Source organism: Vipera berus (genome assembly GCF_964194415.1).
Source record: "Vipera berus genome assembly, chromosome: 6".
Taxonomy (NCBI): Eukaryota; Metazoa; Chordata; class Lepidosauria; order Squamata; family Viperidae; genus Vipera; species Vipera berus.
Window position 1 is genome coordinate 78,760,384 of NC_138208.1, and position 18,630 is coordinate 78,779,013.

The 18,630-nt window shown below is 40.9% G+C and overlaps 1 protein-coding gene across 2 annotated transcripts in view; it reads left to right on the plus strand.

Annotated features, from left to right (window-relative positions):
* The window catches only part of CALD1 (caldesmon 1), a 226,826-nt gene that overhangs the window by 45,532 nt on the left and 162,664 nt on the right, over positions 1–18,630 (plus strand). Inside the window, exon 1 of one of the 2 annotated variants that reach the window (XM_081331792.1) lies at positions 10,254–10,294. The exons of the other annotated variant lie outside the window; for it this stretch is intronic. The gene's annotated coding sequence lies outside the window, so the exon portion shown is untranslated. Of the gene's footprint in view, positions 1–10,253; positions 10,295–18,630 lie in introns of those variants that run through there. 2 annotated transcript variants of the gene reach the window in all.

Consider the following 18,630-nt stretch of genomic DNA (forward strand, 5'->3'; position numbering starts at 1 on the left):
CTAGATGACATTACAGTAGAATTTTAATTAATTGTCATTAGTGTTTCATGATGAAACGTTAGCTAGTGCTACCTAATATGGGCTGCTTCTTTAAAAACCTCTAATCTTGGTTGTCAGCTAGTGATCGTCTAGATTTTCATAGCTATACATTAGCAAGATGGCACAAAAGGTATGTCCTTGGGAACTCTACAGTAGAAAAACAATGTCATACCCAATCAAAGGTGCAACTGGTATTGTGGTATAATTCCACTGTTCCTCCTCCTTCCAAACTATTATTCATTGCATAGTTCTTCTGAAATGTTTTGGCTGAAGTCTTGAAAAACAAACATGGTATGATAATCATCCTTTGATGTCTTGCCTTCTAACCAATTTTTCATTCCCACTCCCAAGAAGGCATATTCTTATATTCATTCTGATTTTATTTTTATGCATGTATTTATTATATAAAGGGACGCGGTGGCTCAGTGGGTTAGGACGCTGAGCTTGTCGATCAGAAGGTCGGCAGTTTGGCGGGTCGAATCCCGAGTGCCGCGTAACAGAGTGAGCGCCTGTTACTCGTCCCAGCTTCTGCCAACCTAGCAGTTCGAAAGCACGTAAAAATGCAAGTAGAAAAATAGGGACCACTGCGGTGGGAAGGTAACAGCGTTCTGTGCGCCTTTGGCGTCTAGTCATGCCGGCCACATGACCACGGAGATGTCCTCGGACAAGCGCTGGCTCTTTGGCTTTGAAACGGAGATGAGCACCGGCCCCTAGAGTCGGAAACGACTAGCACGCATGTGCGGGGGAACCTTTACCTTTACCTTTTATTTATTATATGAATCATACCCTCCCCTTCTCATGTACGACTTTGAGCAATGGTATGTGGTTACTTTGGAAATCTGACCATTATGGGTTTTATGAAGCAACTCCATTCAAAATTAGATGATTGGTTAATCTATCTATGTTTATCCACAAACTTACTCTAGCTTTCCTTAAGTAGGTATTTTTCTAAATATCTTCAATAAATAACTTCAAATGTCTTTTTTTGGGGTGATGGGGGATTATGGTGCTTGAAGTCCAGGAAAAAACAAGGTTGAGAAATATTGATCTCTTGATGCCCATGTTTTGCATGGCTTCAACATTGCTGTTTAGTAATTGGAGATATAAATTTCAACACATGAAGTGTATGCATATCTGTTTTACTACTTAGTTGGAACCTAAAATCTAATTGAAAATCAGTCTTCTTTTTGTCTTTTCAATGGGGTTATGGATTACCTAATTCTGGCACTAAGCAGTAGTGGAGAATGAGACGGTAATAAGTTTTTGTTAAGTATTTTTCACCTGAAAAGTGCTATATAAATAATAAATTGAATCACTCTATAAAGATGCTTCAGGCTGGCAGCTAATTCTCTTATTTCTTCACCTTTACTCTGATTTCAAATTTATCTTAGTATCATTAATTAATTAATTAATTAATTAATTTTATTTGTATACCGCCCTTCTCCCGAAGGACTCAGGGCGGTGAACAGGGCAATACATGTTAAAAAACAGAATACAAAAATTAAAAAAGATTAAACAAGTGCCCAGAACTCTTAAATAGATTAAAGCACATTTAAAAGTAATAAAAACCCAACCCCCTCCCATCAGGCCAGGCCAGCTTGTTCAAAAAGATACGTCTTTAGATCGCGCCGGAAGGAGCGAAGGTCGGGCGCCATCCGGAGCTCAACCGGAAGATGGTTCCATAAATCCGGCGCGCCCACAGAGAACGCCCTCCCCCTGGGGGCCACCAGTCGGCATTCTTTGACCGGAGGCACCCTGAGGAGACCCTCTCTGTGGGAGTGTATTGGTCGGAGGGAAGTTGATGCCGGCCGCAGGTGCCGGCATCTCATTACTCATTTACTTTCTTGATTTAAGACTATGGAAAATCTGTCTTTCCCCTGTCAGCATGGCTATCCAACCCTAATGTATGAAAGCATCTAGTTTATGTTCTCCCTGACCACGTTCCCCATTCATAACTTTAAAGCACTGCTTTACAAGAATGGAATAAAATGTTGTGTGAATTTTTCATGAACTTAAACTGAGGGTTCAAACTACTATGCATTTTGGACCCAGGGGTTTTCACATGTATTGGATTTTGTTGTCAATATTTGAGGTTCTCTAGGACACCAGTATGCCTAAATGAGGTTTAAGGGTTAGGTGAAGAAAACCTATCAAGGTAATGATTTAGAAGCTAACCAGCTGATGTAAGATGTATGATGTAATGATGGGAATGACTCAGCAGGGTCTATGTCCCTTTAAGAGCCAGCTGTGTCTGTGTCCCTTTAAGAGACTTTGTATAAAAGGAAGGCTCTGCTGCTGTGTTTTCTCTCTCTTCTGTTTCCTGCTGTAACTGCTGTGTGTTGGAGACGTGTATGTGTATTGTTCCTGGTGTATGATATTGTAGATAGTGTATGATAAACCACCATTTAATATAGACCACTGTTTACTGTGTTTACTCTTGGGCTACCTCAGCGCAATAAGACTGTGCATGCTCTGACAAAACCCAGTGCAGACTAAGAACTTGTATTTTCAACTATGTTTACTTTAACAAACAGCTGAAGTGTGGAGCTAATCCTTATGAGATTTTTGTAGATATGCAGGAAAAAAGGATATTTAATCGAATTAATGTGCCACAGATATTTCCTGGAATGGGGATTTAAGCAGAAGATTCTGGTATGAAATACTAAAGGAGCACCATTATAGGCAATTGGCTTTCTTTTAGATATTTGGCTGTTGAAGTTTATTTCTACAGCAGGCTGAAGAAAACCAGAGCTCTGAATATCAGTCTCAGATTAGCATAGCCCTTGAGTGTGAAAAGTTCCTGAGACAAAAGTGTTTCTAAGATGAAACCTACTTGCAGATTTATTTAAAGACTTAGTAGATTCTTGAAATGATTCTGTCACTAGATTGCTCCATTCTCAAAGTTATAAGATTTCTGTTGATGTTGGCCCATGGAATAGATCATTTCCTTAGCTATTGTCCCAGAGAAACACAGAAATTATGCCAATGAAAAAAGCATGCAAAAATAGTCTCTCTGTACTAAAATAATTCCTAAAAGAGTCATTCTTGACTGGCTTAAAGCATGCCAAGTTTTTTTATATCATTCTGAGTAAGGCTTCAATCATACATGAAGTTCCATAAAACTTAGTGGGCCTCATAAGCAGGGATGGTTGTTTTGGCCTGAACTGCATCTAGTGAGAAGTCTGGGACAATACGTAAGTTGTGGAAAAGTTTCTTAAAGTTTAGACCAACTTTCTCCAACTTGGCATCCCTTAGATGTATTATATCTCAGAATTACTAGAGATATTAGTCTGATATATCCATTCTGAAAATGAAAGATACAGGATTAACATTCTGCAAGACAAGACTCTGAAGAATCAGCCAAATAGCAGCGGGGAGAGAATTCAAGATTATAAAATTTCATATTGAGTAGAAATTTCCTCTTTTTCTACTTCCCCAAATTCTTGCAGTCTGGCACCTTGGATCATTCAGACACCTCCCCCCCAAAAAAAAGAAGAAGAAAAAAAGAAAAACAAAAAGAAAATTGGTCTCTATTTCTACTCCAGTTACTGTCAAAGCCTCAACCATCTTAAAGGAATATCCAGGAACAGTGGGTGTTGTTTTTGACTTCATCCAGTTCAGCTGAAACATGGTTAGCTCCATCAAGGTGATGATTTGATGGAGCCAGTCATGATTACTGGAGTCCACTCAATTACTTGTCACACATTATTTTCCTCCAAAGAGCTCAAGAGGATACCTAGTTTCCTCATTTTAAAAAAATCTTTATTACATCGGAGATACAGTCTAAAATAAGGTCATCTAATGAGCTTCATTGTTGATGAGGGTTTTAGGCTTCTGTAGTCCTACAACAAAAGGGACGCGGTGGCTCAGTGGGTTAGGATGCTGAGCTTGTCGATCAGAAGGTCGGCAGTTTGGCGGGTCGAATCCCGAGTGCCGCGTAGCAGAGTGAGCGCCTGTTACTCGTCCCAGCTTCTGCCAACCTAGCAGTTCGAAAGCACATAAAAATGCAAGTAGAAAAATAGGGACCACTCCGGTGGGAAGGTAACAGCGTTCCGTGCGCCTTTGGCGTCTAGTCATGCCGGCCACATGACCACGGAGACGTCCTCGGACAAGCGCTGGCTCTTCGGCTTTGAAACGGAGATGTGCACCGGCCCCTAGAGTCAGAAATGACTAGCACGCATGTGCGGGGGAACCTTTACCTTTACCTTTACCTAGTCCTACAACAACTTTCTGCCTATTATACCTCATAAACTGAAGTGGCAACAGAGAAATAGGGCAAATGTCCTTTCCTCCTCCATTTTTGTAGATTGGGCTGTTACACAAGTCACTTTGTTAATTTAAGAGACATTGAATCTCATATTCAAAGCTTCCTGGATTGCTTTCTTTTAGACCCAGAATTGGCAAATCATGGGCCTCCCAATGATTGGACTTAAATTCCAAATGATTGGATTTCAATTTGAATCTCATGCTGGAAACCATCCTCAGAATGTAGAGAGAAATTTCCTGAGGATGGGCTCAGAAGACTAAACCTCTGGTCCTGGTGATTAGATTAGATTAGATTAGATTAGATTAGATTAGATTAGATTAGATTAGATTAGATCAGATCAGATCAGATCTGATCAGATTAGATCATGCAGATTCAATATCCACAGTGGTCATGCTATGTTTGAATAAGACATCAATCTTGATCCTTTCTCAACTGCTATTCACCAGCAGTGATATTTGTGTTGTCTACATCTAGCCATCATTATTGCAGCCACTGATTAACTTAACCAGTTTGTCCAATCTCTTTTTAAAGCATCCATCCTAGGCAGCCAATACTATATAGTTTAGCTACACTGAAGAGATTCACTTTTTTGGTCATGAGGTTTGGCTTCATGTGTTCTCATGATACAAGAGAGTAAGGAAAACTCTATAGAATTTGAGAACATGGGTTGGTTGTGCTTTCTGTGGCATCCATATAACAGAGGCTGTTCTACAGGGGTTATGCACTGATGGGCTGGAGTAAGACATATTCATGGACTATTTCATATATATGACAAGTTTGGTGTATATTCTTTCCAATTAATGTAGAGACAGGTGTCAACGCTGCTAACCTTGGATGTTTTTGCATTGACAACAGATGGAAATGTAGCCATTTCTCCCCTTTTGCTTTTAGAATTAGATGCTGCTGGGAGAGGGGGATGTGAATGAGAGTCCAGCTAGACATAACAACACTAAAATGTAGCATGAGAATCAAGGTTATTGAACTCAGAGTTGATAAAGAATTGGCGGGCAGGAGAGCTGGAGAGGAAGCCCGGGCTTCAAGCTAATTGGGGAATGTGATTTATGACTGTTAATTGGAGGAGGGAATTGTGCTTTGATACTATGTGCTCAGGGGAAGGGAATTCAGTTTTTGGCCTCGATTATGTAAGTGCTGATATTATGCTACTCGAATAAAAGATCCTTTAAGGTAAACAATGCCTCAAAGTTCTTTTGAAGAGTTTCATCTGTCGAAACCATGACAACAGTGACATTTGTGGGAAAAGTTAAAAAAAATTACGATGGCAGTTGTGATAACATGATCAAAACCTTGTTCGTGTTTATGTGATGCACAAAAAGGGTCAGGGCTTTGATTATACGGTTGTGGATCCATCTTGATTTTCCCTCAGGATGTCCCTGCACAGAGAGTAATTGAACAAATGCGCACTTTCCTGAACCCAAATCTTGATTTTCTTAACAGCCAGGCACTTTAAAAAAAAACCTTGGAATTTTTCTCTACCATGATCCCTCACCCGATTTCTTTGTTCCAAGCCCCCTCTCTCCAGAGAGTAAGAAGTGAAATGATATATTTTCAGAAAATAATCAAGTCACAATGCATTAATATGACATTTCTAAGCAGTTTCTTGCTTTTCATGTAACTTGACCATTATGGCAGACATAAAAGGCTGTGGGGTATTATTCTGGCTCGCAGTAGAAAGTTTTGTTTGAATAGGTGTGTGTATTTTTGTGTGTGAGTGTGTGTGCGCGCGCGCACATTGTTTCAAATCTGAGGAGCTCCTTGGCATAAAAATGTGTGGCTTTTAAGAAAGGCTTTCTGTATCTGGGCTCAGTAGAGGTTCTTGGCTAATTTCAGTAAATATGGGCTGCTCATCTCAGAAGGCTTCGGAGCATAGCTGACTCAGGAATTCTGGGAGTTGAAGTCCATGAGTCATAAAAGAGCCGAGGTTGCCTAGCCCTGGTCTAATGTAAAGGGATATAATGTGGATTAGTGGAATCTGGAAAGGTTTGGTTTCCTTTTCTTATACATTCATTGCATATATGTCAAGCAATAACATTCGATGTTAGCAGTGTTGACAATATGTATATGAACTGCATATCAGCACTACCCCTCTGAGGGGTATGCCTGTATATTAAGCCTAGAATTGCTATATGGTGTAGCATAAAAGTACCAAATGTACAGTATTAAAATATAATATGTAATTCATCAGCATCATTTTTCAAAAGTAAGAATCTCCTCCATAAGCACGATCGTGATAAAGCAGCAGATAAAATTTCAGAAGAATATTTTGTATTTGTTTGTTTGTTTATTTATTATCCTGTTGCTCATGTGGGGCAGGGTGAGCTCCCATCACACAGTCCAGCTCCTGCCAACCCAGCAGTTTGAAAGTGGGCGACCACAAGAAGAGTAATAGGCATCATTTCGTTGGGCACCTCCAAAGGGACACGAATGGAGCCCCAAGTGGGTGTCTCCCGGGCAACGATGTTATCGCTGGCAAAGACTTTCGCCACACAACACTTTGGTGCTTCCAATGCAGAAAAAAAAATCCTGCCTTTATTAATGTTATAAATAACTGAAGGAGGTGAGCATACCTAATACTCTTTCCTTGCAGGAAGGCAGAATTAGAACTCACAGCCTCCTGGTTTTCTAGTTGGGTGCCTTAGTCCTCAAAATGACTGTGAAAAAAATTGTACTTTTTTTTTGTCCAAAAGGCTATAATATAGATGTCAGGTGTATTTCTTTTTAGGAATGGGGAACCACATAAGCAGCAGCCCTTTGATTCATGGATCAACTGCCTGTTAGTTCTATATATCACTGTGGGCTTGGCAAGCTATGGCTAGTTTGCACGAAGCACTTTGGAAGGGACCCATATTAGCTTGCTGCTTAACACACTCTGACATTCTACTTTCTTAGCTGCCATGAGATTTCAACATGTTGGAGCATTGTTTTGGTCTAACTTGTGTAGGGGTGTCTCTCTTTGTGTGTTCATATAACATGGAGAGTCCCTTCAAAGAAGTGTGTTGCACTCTGAGAGAACATAGTGTGTTGATATTTTAAGCAACAGGCTCAGACAATCATTTTGGGCAAAGGGGCTTCCTTTCTCAGTGCTTCAATACAGGTAGTCCTTGAGTTACAACCACAATTGAGCCCAAAATGTATGTTGCTAAGTGAAATTTTTGGTAAGAGAGTTTGCCTCATTTTACGACTTTTCCCCCACAGTTGTTAAGTGAATCATTGCATTTGTTAAGTTAGTAACACGGTTGTTAAGTGAATCTGGCTTCCCCATTGACTTTGTTTGTCAGAAGGTTGATCACATGACCTCAGGACACTGCAGCCATCATAAATATGAAGCATCCAAATATAGATCATGTGACCATGGGGATGCTGCAATAGTCATCAGAGTGAAAAATGGTCATAAGTCACTATGTTCAGTGCCATTGTAACTTTGAACAGTCACTAAATGAAATGTTTAGCTACGTTTAGAGACGTACAATAAAGCAACCCCAGTTTTCAGTAGGAGCAAACTGAAAAAGTCATTCATCAAGCTAATGCCAACAACATTTGAATATTCAGCCACACATTAGACAAGGATGCATCCAGACAACAGACCATACATGAGAAAGTTGAAAAGAAAAGGTTGTATAAGGAAATACTTGTAGTGAAAAACTAGCATTTATAAAATGGTTTGAAATAAGGGCTACATATAAGCAGCATTTAATGAAGGTAGAATTGAAACATTTTATATTAGCTATGTTAAGATATATTATATTTATACTGTATTCAAAATCTTTGTGTATTGCAGAATGTTGCATGCCAGTGCAGATAGTCCTTAACTTATAACTGTTTGTTTGGCACTGAAAAGAGTGACTTGCAACTGGTTGTTGTACTTTCCACCACTGCAGCATCTCCAGGGTCATGATTGATTGCAACCACCAGTCAGGTTCTGACAAGCAAAGTCAATGGTGGAAACCGGATTTGTTTAACAACCACATGATTCAGTTAATCATTGCAGTGATTCACTTAACAATGACGGCAAAAAAGGTCATAAAGTCCTGTGCAACTCACTTATAGGAACCACCTTGCTTAGAATAGAAATCTGGACCCAAATGTGGTTGTAAATCGAGGACAACCTGTACAGATTTCCACTCAGTTTAAGTGTGGTGCTCCACTCCCCACCCCCTTTCTTTTTCACACACACATACAGCAAGAGTTCTACAGGTGTTTATTCAAATTCCCCAAACAGATCTTCAGAAAGTACCCCCATTGTGCAGGTTCGGATTCCGAACTCAGCACAGCAAGAGCACTGGGTAACTGAGTCCAATGGGCACACAGGAAATCCAGGAAAGTAGGCCACGAGTCGAACAGGTCAGGATTCACGGCACAAGCACACAAGGTACGGAAATGGGCACAATGCTCCATCCATGCTCAAGTCCTGGGGGTGGGATTAAGTAGGCGATGCCAGTGTAGTCCTTCACGAGAGGCGAGGCTGCCTCCTCGCAAGTAGTCTAGCTGATTGGTGTTGTGCCTGTCTCCTCTCTGCCCTATGTGTCCTTGGATCAGGAGGAGGTGTGAACTCCACCTTCTCCTCTTTGCTAATGGGCGGCAGCTGCTCCCGGTCCTCACTTAGGATGGCACCTGACCTTCGCTCCTTCCGACGCGGTCTGAAGACCCATCTATTTGAACAAGCCGGCCTGGCCTGATGGGGGATGTGTTGGGGTTTTAATGGGGATTTTTATATTATTATTGATTGTTTTAGCTGGGTTACTATTTAATTCTTTTTAATTTTTGTATTCTGTATTTTTATATATGCCCTGTTCACCGCCCTGAGTCCTTCGGGAGAAGGGCGGTATACAAATATAATAAATACTAAATACTTAGAGCCTCCTGGCCAACTTGCTGCAGCTTTGGCTCACCTTGCTCAGCCTGTCAGTAGTCCGATTTGACCCAGCTGAGGCTGCTCCATCAGGTTAGCACTCTCTGACCTCCAATCCATCACTCAGCTCTGCTTTTTCCTTTGCTAACTCACACTCCTCCTCCTCCTCCTCCTCCTCCGAGCTTGCGTCTGGAGAGAGGTCTGGTGGTGGTGGTGGTGTTGGAGAATCCATGACACCAAGTCAGAGATGATGAAATAACGTCTGACATATTAATGGGGGAACTGATTTGAACTGATCTGCATATTCATCCAGCCATTAGCTTAACTATTCTCCTGTGACAGAGAGGAACTGGCCACCTCCGTATTCTAGCAGCCTAGGATGGTCAAGATGGTTTCATGCAATCATTTCTCCTCAGTATATCAAGTTGATTTCATGCAGCACCATTTCAACACAATTGCAGTTTCTTATCAACTGTCACCGACATACCTGATGAGTCATTCCTACCTGCCTCCTAACCAGGTATGTCTGCACGTGGCATCTGCTCATTTTAAAGAGTCATTGCCAAAATGTAATTATGAGGGGGAAAAACATAGGGTGGAAACCAGAGTAGCTATTTAGGAGAGTTGCATTCAATACTGACAAAACAACCTGTTGGAAGTTACTCTCCCTTGTAGCAACTTCTTCCACCTGGCAGCTGAGAGAGCTGTTTTGGGAAGAATCTTTCTGTGTTCTGCAGCCAATTCTGGCACGCCCCAGGGACTGGAAAACTGAGAACTGCTGGCTTTGCTTTGTGCCCAACAATATCATTATTATAATGATCTGTGGCAGCAGACGCCAAGGCTTAACTTTCTGCAGAGAAACAATGGCAGCTATTGAGCATTAATGATTGGCTCTGTGCTTGCCTGCCTGCCTGCCTAAAAGGAGGTCAGAAAGGGACAGGCAGAGCAAAGAAGGAAAAGAACTGGAGCCAAGACACTCTATGGCAATATTTCTTAATCTTGGCAACTGGCTGGAGAATTCTGGGAGTTGAAGTCCACAGCTCTTAACGTTGCCAAGATTGAGAAACACTGCTCCATTGAGGCAAGGAAGAGAGAACAGCCCGGTTTGATTCAAGGCTGCCGTAAGTGCACTACTTAACAAACTGGTGTATGACTTGAAAAGTCCAACTTCAAGCCCTTTTTTTCTCAGCTTATAGGGCAGCCATCTTCTAGGCTGCTGACTATTTCTCTGCTCTTGAGTTGTCTCTGTTTTCGCAAGCACCAGCTGTCTTTGTAAAAGGGAAGGAAGGAAGGAAGGAAGGAAGGAAGGAAGGAAGGACAAATGGGCAGAAGACAGACTAATACTGGGCCACAGGCTTCAGTATTTGCTGAACATGCTAACTGCTGGCATGAGGCCTAGTTCTGTACATGTTTGTTTCTATTTATAATGAGGTTTTATTTCAGTGCTTTTCTCAAGGCAATACATTTGATAAGAGAATAGAACTAGAATTATTGTCATGGTTTAGGTAGGATTATCAGTCCTTTGTGATTTTAGGCTAATGATTCCCATAGTAAGTGCATGGCACTTCAGTGGGCAGATGTCAAGAACAAGGCAGTATCTTAGACAAACAGATCATGTTGGTTGGTCCCATCTTCGCATGCCTCTATCAGTGATATCCCATGACAATAAATACTCAGTGAATTCACCCATCCAGAAGTATGCACACCAGATGGCTTCGCTCATGCATTATGAAGTAATCTGTGATGTTCACCCAAAAGAACATTTCTAGTCCTACTTTTTACTGAGCAGAGGGATAGTGAAATGAGATGGAGTTTTTCATGTTAAGATGTTTGTTTGATACTGGGGAGAGTTAGGTTTGAGTTCCCACCTGACCAAACAGAAGGAATGGTTTGGGCCAGTTATTCTTTCTTAAATCAGACTATGTTTGATTGTTGATATGGTGATGACCAAAGATGACTCAACTGCTTTGAGCTTCCAGAGGAAAGACAGACTGTTATTATTATTAAAAAGGTAAAGGTAAAGGTTCCCCCGCACATGCGTGCTAGTCATTTCCGACTCTAGTTATTATTATTACCATCATCTATTAAGTGTGGGTAAATTTAACCGTATCAGTTACAGATAATCTACCTCCTCTTAATCCTTTTTCTTGATGACCTAAGAATTATCAAGTGCCCTCTTACTGTGAGGTTCAAGCATAAGTGTTTTTAAATTGAGTCTGATTCCTAGTGATTTGCATCAATATAGTTATTTTCCCCCTCACATCATTAACAGAAGTAGTTCTGTAACATTGTGAGTTGTTGAAGAAATTCACTATGAATTGTGAGTTGAGGGAGTTAGCTACTGAAAAGAAGGTTAAGGGTGGGGATATGATAAATGTTTTCCAGTACTTGAGGGACTATCAGAGAGAATTGACTTGTCCTCCAAAGCACCAGGGGATAGGAGAAGAAGTAATGAGTGGAAGCTTGTTAAACAGAGATCCAGCCTAGAGGGAGAAATTTTCTGACAGTGAAAATAATTAATTAATGGAATAGCTTGACTCCCAGAGATGTGGGTGCTCCATCACTGGAGGCTTTCAAAGATAGACTCGACAACCTCTTGACTGGGATGGTATAAGGTCTTCTGCCTTGAGCAGGGGATTGGATTAGAAGACCTCTGAGATCCCTTCCAGCCCTATGATTCTATGTTGTATCTTCTAAATCAAATCCTATGTTATGACCAATGATGAGATGTAACATAAGCATTTTGTCACTGCTTCCTTCTGGAATGTATTTTCAACTTTGCAGCCTAACCCACAAACCTAAAACCCCCAGTGGTTTCCCCCTTCCAAACACTAACCAGACCTGCTGAGCTTCTAAGATCAGCCAAGTTTGGCCAGGAACTGCTATCTGCTGAGAAATCTTGAACTTTGATAAAAATATCAAGTTAGTGTTGGGAGTAGATGAATCCAACTTGACTTTTCCCATACTGATGCTATTTTGGCTCCACCATTTTGCTCCACTGCCCCTATAATTCCAAGTTGGGAGCTAGCAAGATGGAATTTAGGAACCCACTAGCACAAGGTCTAGTAGTTGATAGTCTACTTAGCTGGTCCCTTGAGATCCACAGCTGAAGCAGGCCCTTTAAAACGTTGGGGCCCAAGAGATGGAGAAATTAGTGTCTGCTGAGTTTTCAGAAGCTCCTGGAGACCTGGCAAGTCCAATAATCTTCTCTGTATTTTACAAATGAAGATGGAATCTTCTGAAATTCCCTCTTTTGGAGAACCACAAAAGTGAACGTTTTTTTACTGTATTTACCATTCCCTGGCACCCCAAGGAAGCAGCAGTATTTTCCCCTATGCTTTCTTTCTTAGCTGCTCTAAGTAATAATTTTGGAGCTGATTTCACTTAGCTACCATTTAGTATCTCCTCACAATATCTGAATTTACACAACACATCTGAAACATATATGTCCTTTCCAGGGTTTGCCAGGAATAGGTGGGCTATATATACAGGCGACACTCGAAAAATTAGAATATCGTGCAAAAGTTCATTTATTTCAGTAATGCAACTTAAAAGGGGAAACTAATATATGAGATAGACTCATTACATGCAAAGCAAGATAGTTCAAGACGTGATTTGTCATAATTGTGATGATTATGGCGTACAGCTCATGAAAACCCCAAATCCGAAAATTAGAATATTACATGCAATCAATAAAACAAGGAGTGTACATAGAACAATATTGGACCTCTGAAAAGTATAAGCATGCATATGTACTCAGTACTTGGTTTGGGCCCCTTTTGCAGCATTTACTGCCTCAATGCGGCGTGGCATGGAAGCTATCAGCCTGTGGCACTGCTGAGGTGTTATGGAAGACCAGGATGCTTCAATAGCGGCCTTCAGCTCTTCTGCATTGTTCGCTCTCATGTCTCTCATCTTTCTCTTGGCAATGCCCCGTAGATTCTCTATGGGGTTCAGGTCAGGTGAGTTTGCTGGCCAATCAAGCACAGTAATCCCACGGTCATTGAACCAGGTTTTGGTGCTTTTGGCAGTGTGGGCAGGTGCCAAGTCCTGCTGGAAAATGAAGTCAGCATCCCCATAAAGCTCGTCTGTGGAAGGAAGCATGAAGTGCTCCAAAATCTCCTGGTAGACGGCTGCGTTGACCCTGGACTTAATGAAGCACAGTGGACCAACACCAGCAGATGACATGGCTCCCCAAATCAACACAGACTGTGGAAACTTCACACTGGACTTCAAGCATCTTGCAGTGTGTGCCTCTCCATTCTTCCTCCAGACTCTGGGTCCTTGGTTTCCAAATGAGATGCAAAAGTTGCTCTCATCAGAAAAGAGGACTTTGGACCACTGAGCAACAGACCAGGTCTGTTTTTCTTTAGCCCAGGTAAGACGCTTCAGATGTTGTTTGTTGTTCAGGAGCGGCTTGAGAAGAGGAATACGACATTTGAAGCCCATGTCCAGGATCCGTCTGTGTGTGGTGGCTCTTGATGCACTGACTCAAGCCTCAGTCCACTCCTTGTGAAAGTCCCCAACACTTTTGAATGGCCTTTTCCTGACAATCCTCTCCAGGCTGCGGTCATCCCTGCTGCTTGTGCACCTTTTTCTTCCACACTTTTCCCTTCCATATAACTTTCTATTAATGTGCTTTGATACAGCACTTTGGGAACATCCACCTTTTGCAATTACCTTTTGAGGCTTTCCCTCCTTATGGAGGGTGTCAATGATGGTTTTCTGCACAACTGTCAGGTCAGCAGTCTTCCCCATGATTGTGATTCCTACTGAACCAGACTGTGAGACCATTTAAAGGCTCAGGAACCCTTTGCAGGTGTTATGGCTTAATTAGCTGATTAGAGTGGGACACTTTGAGCCTAGAATATTGCACCTTTTCACAATATTCTAATTTTCTGAGATTGTGGATTTGGGGTTTTCATGAGCTGTAAGCCATAATCATCACAATTATGACAAATCAGGGCTTGAACTGTCTTGCTTTGCATGTAATGAGTCTATCTCATATATTAGTTTCCCCTTTTAAGTTGCATTACTGAAATAAATGAACTTTTGCACGATATTCTAATTTTTCAAGTTTCACCTGTATATATATATTGTTAAACAAACAAAAAGTAATAAATTGTTGTATTTACATAGCAGACTAGGAGCCAACTGTTATGACTTAATACAATGATCTGATCCACCTAATAGGCTAAGACAGGGCTTATGACAACCTTAGCAACTTGAAGTTCCACAACCTGGCTACAAATTCTAAGACTTGAACTCCACCCATCTTAAAGTTGCTGAGGTTGAAAAACACTGTGCTAAGTAAGAGAATGTTTAGGTTGCCAACAAGCTACGGAATAACAGACTGCTGTAATCCTATTTTAGCCTGGCTTAGGGTATTGTGTGAATCCTTTTCGGGACTTTGCAGAAAAGCATTTTTGCACTTTGCTCTTCTCGGAGAAATTATGGAAGACAGTGTGTTTCTAAACTTTTCTGTGAAATTTGGGTTCAGCTAAATTTCTCCTCTTTCCAAATAAAACTTTGGGCAAAGGTTTTCCCCTAATTATGACTAAAATTTTGCCCTCTGGAATTCTACTCAATTCCAAGAGGAAAATTGCTCAACAGAAAGCTTTTAAGTCTTCACTCCTTGTATGGTAACAAGAATTTATTTTACTGTTTCTCTTCACTGACAGCCAAGAGAATTACGCTTTCTGTTTACTGTAATGGAACAACTACAGTTATACCTTACAAGAAATTATCAACTCTGGGCTGCAATTTTCCTAAGCCTGAGCAGAAGGCTCTGTGGCATTTTGCTTAGCTGTTAAATTTGGCTCCTGCCAAAGCTTGGATATAGTCAAGCATTTTGCTAACCATAATAGGTAATGTGGACACCAGCCAGGGACTGCAGACCTTGGTCAGTGACTTATTGTTTATAAGTGCATTTTAACATTTCCTTCACTCACTCATTTTCTTTAATCACATCTACAGGCTTATTCTATAGGGCAGAGGGAGGGGGGGAAGTGAAGTCTTGTTAAACCCAATTTACTGGCTCAGTGGCCCATTTAGAAAAATGAAAGCAAGTAATTGAAAGTGGTGGATGACACGGTTGCACGAAGCCTGAATGAGTGCAGTCTACTTGCCAAGGGGGTAAAACATTTTGTACATGGTTAGAGAAACCTCTAGGGTATTTTAGGATACATTTATCAGGCTGAGATTGGGAAAGAAAAGAGATTTTGGCATTGACATAAATTAAACTGGGAGGGGAAAAAAAATCAAAGGAGAGATCCAGCTGAGATTTACAATCTGATGCAGTGATATCCATCAATGTTTCCATATGGTTATTATTTTTTATTTATCTTAATTAAAGAACAACAAAATCTCTGGTCCCAGAACTACGTGCGGAAGCCCAACCTTTAGCTACACACATCAAAGCTCCCCCAAAACCTGCTTCTGAAATGTAATGCATAATGCACTCTATACATTGCCTTATATTAAATTAACTAAACTTAACTAATTTGTGCTTAGCAGTGCTCCAAAAGAAACAGTGCGAATACAGTTGGGTAGTGTTTCAGCTTGAGGTCTGAGGGCCCCATTCTTTCAGAATGACTAGAGGGCCAGTTTTACCATGCCTCTCTCCAAACCAACAATCTGTTATTTTGCTAGGTGCACAGGGCAACACAAAAAGCAACTCACAAAGGCAGGAAATGGGATACTGGCTCAAGCACAGCCAGTCCTGCTCTCATACTGACCTTCCTTTCCTCTGCTTCACCAGCCCCAGGGAGCAGCTGTGTGGATGCTTGTATGGTGGCACCAGAAGCACTGAAAAGGACAAAAGAAGTGAGGCCAATAAGCCTTTAAGCCGGGTCAGACCTATTTTTTCTGTATCTCTGTATTTTCTGGATTTACCCCCAATTTCGGTATCTCTGTTTTTTCTGGATTTACCCCCAATTTGCTAATGAGCCTCTAGTCCAGGGGTCTTCAAACTTGGCCCTTTTACGATTTGTGGACTTCAACTCCCAGAATGCCTCAGCCAGGCATGCTGGCTGAGGAATTCTGGGAGTTGAAGTCCACGAATCATAAAAGGGCCAAGTTAGAAGACCCCTGCTCTAGTCTGTTCATACTCCTAGACCAGTGTTTCTCAATCTCAATAACTTTAAGAACTGTGGAATGCTGGGAGTTGAAGTCCACAAATCTTAAGAGTTGCTGGGGTTCAGAAACACTATCCTAGAGAGTACGTATAATTTAGAACTAAATGCTTGCTAATCACAGCCTGAATATGAAGTTCATTGTTTTCCCACTTTGCACAATGTTACCGTATATTGAAATTCCCAATCTGAAATGTTACCGTATATTGAAATTCCCAATCTGAAATGTTACCATATATTGAAATTCCCAATCTGAAATGTTACCGTATATTGAAATTCCCAATCTGAAATATGGATGACTGGAGCTCATAGGAGATGACTTGGAATATTAGGAGTTAGAACTAGAAAACTGTTCAGATGGTGAACTAGTCAATTATGGGTCAATAGTGTCAAATGGTTTCTATTTTATAATAGTAGATTAAAGAAATCATTTGGATTTGCAAAAAGTGTTTTCTTTTCTTTTTTTTTGCAGAACTCCCAAATCTGTGCTAATTAGACCCAATCTTTGTGTTCCCGTAATATCTAATGTCTCAATAAATGGACAACTATTTGGATAACCATTTGTCTGAAATGGTATAGGGTTTCCTGCTTGAGCAGGGCATTGACTAGAAGACCTCCAAGGTCCCTTCCAACATTATTATTCTCTCTGTTCTGTTAAATAAACCACAATACGGCTTGATGGGGCAACTTGGTTCACACAATGTATTATGATTGTGGTTGGTTTGCCTACAATATGCTGAATCACAAACTACCCAGCTCTATTTCAAAACTCCATTTTGCATACTTACCTATTCCAGCAGTCCGGCCTGGCCTGATAGCTCTGACAGCTCTAATTGGGGTCCCAGTTTGTTTTGCTTTGATTATTGTTTTTCAATACTGTTTCACTTTGTTGCCTGTCCTACTCTGTACACCGCCCCGAGTCCCTCGGGAGAAGGGCGGTTTATAAAAACAAACAAACAAATAAATAAATAAATAAATATAGTGTTCCTGCAGGGAGGAACTCAGCTTCCTGGAAATGGGCTTACAGAATCAGATCCCTTGTCTTTTGTACTTTTTCCCTTCATATGGGATTTATGCCTTTCTGAAACAAGATACTCTATGGGAGTGAGTATCTGGAGCTTCTCCAGACAAGTTTGATTGAAAAAAAGAATTCTCCTATGCATGCTTCTCATGTTTGCAGCATGCAATCACTCACACGGTGTTCCTGAGAGTTCGGCAGCTTAAGGCTAGGGAGGGGATTGTCTTTGGAAGGATGGGAAAAATAGCACCCAAGAAGAAATATTTTGCTGGATTGTAGATATGCAAAATGAGGAATGCAAGGAGAAGAAAGGGACTAGATCAAGAGAGGTTAAAGATCATTTGTGGCTTAAATGAGATTAGAGAACATTTATATCCCTAACCTTGAACCTACTCCTAGACCAATTTTTTATGACATTCCTTTCCTCCCCCTGTAATCATTCTGGATCAAAGGCAGCACTTTTGACCCAGAACGTAGCACCTTTTGGATGTACTGGACCAGAACTCAAGGAACTCTTGACTAACAAGGCCAAAAAGAATTTCATCCCAGCTTACCAAGAGAGCACTGGGACAAAGAAAGAGGTCCTGGCTTATTCTTGACACCTCAACCCCCAAAGGGTTCCTTTGTTGTTATCCTCCACACCAGGGATCTTCAACTTGGCCCTTTTATGACTTGTGGACTTCAACTCAACTCAACTCAACTCAACTCAACTCAACTCAACTCAACCAGGCACACTGGCTGAGGAATTCTGAGAGTTGAAGTCCACAAGTCATAAAAGGGTCAAGTTTGAAGAGCCCTCCCTGCTCTACACTCTAAGAGAAATTGGGGCTAGTAGAAAGACATGGAACTTTTAAGAGGACCTTTTTAAATTCATTTCTATTTGTTTATTGTGGCTTTTTGTTTGTTAGTTGCCATATTAGTTAAGGTGGACAACTTTATATATTTCTTAAACAAATAAATAACCACAAAATTACATTATGGCTTAGTTACAACATCTAATTTATTTTTGATTGCCTCTTGGATAAAATATGTATGCATCCTACAAGATCCAGTTAATTAGAGATTCTAGGATCTTGCGATCTTTGCAACTAGAGCTCACTCCTCCTCTTCCTAAGAATAATAACCATTAAAATTATTTGTTTGTTTTGATTTTGATATCCTGCTTTCCCCCCCTCAAAACTCAAGATGACATATACAGTAGGTTACTCCATCTTATAATGTAATCTTCAGAAGAAATCTGAAGAACGTTGAGCTAAGCCAGGGGTGGGCCAAGGGTCCAGAGGAAAAACTGTGATTTTTGTGGTGG